Source organism: Portunus trituberculatus, chromosome 47 (genome assembly GCF_017591435.1).
Source record: "Portunus trituberculatus isolate SZX2019 chromosome 47, ASM1759143v1, whole genome shotgun sequence".
NCBI lineage: Eukaryota > Metazoa > Arthropoda > Malacostraca > Decapoda > Portunidae > Portunus > Portunus trituberculatus.
Genome location: NC_059301.1, coordinates 35,404,002 through 35,407,870, shown reverse-complemented (window position 1 = coordinate 35,407,870; position 3,869 = coordinate 35,404,002). Strand labels below are relative to the sequence as shown.

Here is a 3,869-nt window from a genome sequence, read left to right as displayed (position 1 = left end):
TGCAGGTTCAACTGGTGAGGAAATGCAAAGGGGCACTTAAAAGCTATTTAATAACCCAATAATGAAACTGACATACACATATAGATATAACATGAAACACATGAAACTGACATACACATATACATATAACACATAAATAAATATAACAAAGAACCCAACTTAATACCTAACAATAATACTAATCCTATATGGAGGCAATGTGGAAAACACGGGACGAGGGAAGTGATACTTATGAGGTGTCGCAGTGGTGAAGTGCTGGGTGAGGTAGATCCCACGGTAGTCCAAGAGGCGTTGTGTTCACTGGTTGAGGCCTTGACCTCGACTGACTTCCAGAAGTCAGGGGAGCTTGCTTGACACTTCCGCTTGAGTCGAATGGGGCCGCGTGAATCCAACTTCGGGACAGTAGCAGGGCTTCATGAGACGGTGACGTGGAGGGTTCATGAGACGGCGACGTGGAAGGTTCATGAGACGGTGACGTGGAAGGTGAGGTGGAGAGGTGGCGAACGAGGTAGCAAGCGGAGGAGGGGATGGTAGTGGAGTATGTTACGGGCGGGCCGTAACAATAGTAAAGATAGTGAAAGAAAGTTGGAGAAAGATAGGATGTGAGACTGACCACGTTACTGTTTTTATTTATAGATTTTCTTATCTATATTCATTTACATTATGATTTTATATATATATATATATCTGGTTGACACTCCAGATACAACAAAAATAAATCATATTTTTGGTTTACAGTAAAAGTAACAAAGTGACAAAAGCAAACAAAGTAACACAGGAGTCACAAATTCACTACCAGAAACGCAACTTTCCCTATGACACAGACTTTTGAGGGAAGTGAATCTATCCTAGTGCGAAAGAGAGAGAGAGAAAGTGTTTTTTTTTTCCCAGTGTGCAACTTCGTAGGACAGCAACCCGCAGAAGGAACACAACTTGCCCTAACAAATAGACTGAGTAGTGCTGGAGCTCCTAATGTCACTCTAATTACATTTATATTGTATTAATTATTAATTTTTAACATTTATGATGATGTTGAACTTCGTTGTTCTCGCTGGTCCGGGCCGTCCTTGTCACTCGTCCACTACATAGACAATCTGTGGATACTAGAGAAAAACATTAATTCTGTCAAGGTGATGTTGCCTAAAGTGTTTCCCTGCTAAGTGTGTACCTATCTAAGGAAACACGTGTGTGTTATTGTGTTTGTTACGATTCTGCGAATTATTTTCTTGCTCCATTTTATAGTTTCTTTTCCATTATTATTTTAATTTTGCGTTTGTTATAGAATTCTTTTTAAGTTATAATCGCTTCAGGTGGTTCCATTGTAATTATCTTACTACATTTAGGAAACCAGGAGTGTGTATGGTTATGTGGAGTTATTAAAGTATTATACTGTTCATTCTCACTCATTTTTATGGTTTCCCAAGTATTTAGTGCCCTCTGGTAGTTGATTATATTTAGAAGAGTAATGCCATATTTAATATGTAATTCAGCAGTATTCAGTTGTTCTTGTTCATTGCAATGAATGAATCTTAATGCTTTATTAAGTATTATTTGCATTTTCCTTTTTTGAGACTTGGAGGCCATGCATAGCGGTATTGATGGATATGTGATTACTGGAATTAATAAGGTTTTTACTAACATTGTCTTTGTTTTAGGAGTTAAACTGCTAAATCTTCTTAATTGAAAAAGAACTCCTTTACCCTTATTTATTGTATTTGTGATATGATTGACAAATCCATGTGTCGTTATATTTAAACTAAGAAGTTTCCCCTTTTTACTTGTCTCAATTTCTTTTCCATTTACTTTGATGTTATTTGTTTTAAGTTGTGCAATAGGTGTTATTTTGATTTTTTCTTCACTAGTCTTTATTTTCCAAGTCCTTTCAAATTTACTTATTCTCTCGATCTCACGTTCCACTTTTGCTTTCATCATAAGCTTAGACTTACTTGGAGAAGTAATTACTTGTGTTACATCATCCACATACATAGTGTCAAGGCAACCAGTAGTTGGTGGGGGAAAGATCGTTGGTAAACAGAGTATATAAAGTGGGAGACTGTAAGGGATTTGCCCAGTAAAGGTTGAATTAGGACAATACTCTGTAGCTAGATGGCCACGACCCCTTTTGATTCTTTTATATAGACCCGGGTAATAAACTCACCACGGAAAATAACAATCAATATATTTCACAAACAACACCTAAGCAAAACACTCACACCCCAACTTTCACACAACCCTCATTCACACAAGTCATTCACACACAAACAATGGATGAGATGAAGTGCGGGAGTAAGCCTCGACAGCGCGACACTCCTGTGAGCAGGTGGTGGCAGAAGACATAGATAGGGTCCTTATAGCCTCGCCGAGAGGTAGCTGGCGTTCACACAGGACAGGCCATACGTCCATCGTGGGCACAACCGGGACGACTCAGCTCCATGGGGCGTAGATAAGGTGACCACTAGCGGCAGCAGGCAGAAACCACGGTACTAGAAAGAGGAATCCATACGTGCAAGAGGATTCTAGCAGGTACCGGGTTCGGTCACAGGTATCCGAACCAAGGCACGGCGTAGGCCAGGTACGCCAGACGCTGCAGGTCGAATATGCGCTGGTAAGACCCGGCAGGCCCTCATGGAAGCTGTCAAAGGCACAGCCGTCACTTCACGCCCATGCACACAACATAACACACAACACATATCTTACAACAATAACATACCCAAAAATGCTGTACAAAAAAAATAATAGTATAAACGTCTTACCGAAGGGCAGGAGTGTGTGTGGGTCAGAAGGAAGAGGCCTGAGTGACAAGCGTAGCGCCGGCGGAGGACCAGGACGGCTCCGGTCGAAGCTATGAGATGGCGATGCAAAGCTTCGAACACATGCACGCACGCACGCACGCACTCACTCACTCACTAACAACAACACTTGTTCACACACACAATAGTTTGTTGGTAAGGGTTGTCCGGCAAAACACTGAACCCCTGACAAAGCCCCCCAATACGACTGAAAACCACGGGTTTTCAGGCAGAAGGGTTTGGCTGGACAACACTGCGGCTAAGAAAATCTGCCCCCACATTATCAGAGCCTTTAATGTAATCTAAGCTGAAAGAGTATGACTGTAAGGATAAGGACCAGCGCATGAGTTTGTTGTTACCGTTCCTCATGTTGCGGAGACATGTAAGTGGCTGCTGGTCAGTCTGTAATATAAATTCTTTACCGTACAAATAGGTCTTAAACTTTTCTACCGCCCAAACTATACTAAGACATTCTTTCTCGATAACGGCATACCTTCTCTCCCAATCAAGCAGACTCCTGCTGACATAGGCAATAGGCTTAAGTATACCGTCATGGGACTGCAACAGCACCACTCCTAAACCAGTGTCCGATGCATCAGTCCTAAGATAGAACACTTTGGAGTAATCTGGGAGTGCAAGGATAGGAGGATGAGACAATTTGGCTTTAAGTATATCCATCTTTTCCTTTTGCAAATCAGTCCAGGTGAGAGTATTACTACTATATTTCTTAAGCAGTTCCTGAATAGGAGCAACAATATCCGAAAGGTTTGGAAGGAATCTGCGGTAGAAGGAAACTGAGCTGAGGAAAGACCTGAGTTGTTTCTTGGTGTTAGGGAGAGGCATATTTATGACTGCACTAATTTTGTCATTAAGTGGGCTCAAGCTATTGTTGCCCAGAGCAAATCCAATGTGTGTGTGTGTTTATTTACCTATAGTTGTGCTGTACAGCATGGCACATTAGCCTGTCTCCATATCTATAGCTATGGAAATAGCTTGTCTTTAAAGATGTGTATGGTGGCTGCAGTAACCACCCTTTTACTTATTTCACTTAAGCTATTCCAGATGTCCACTGTTACTGAT

General features: G+C 41.4%; 1 long non-coding RNA gene across 1 annotated transcript; it reads right to left on the bottom strand.

Annotated features, from left to right (window-relative positions):
* Positions 1 to 2,162: 2,162 nt before the first annotated feature.
* On the bottom strand, positions 2,163 to 2,787 carry LOC123498038. The gene is made up of 2 exons (XR_006672623.1): positions 2,754 to 2,787; positions 2,163 to 2,632 (listed from the first exon to the last, which is right to left on the bottom strand). It is a non-coding gene; the product is annotated as an uncharacterized LOC123498038 (long non-coding RNA).
* Positions 2,788 to 3,869: the final 1,082 nt, after the last annotated feature.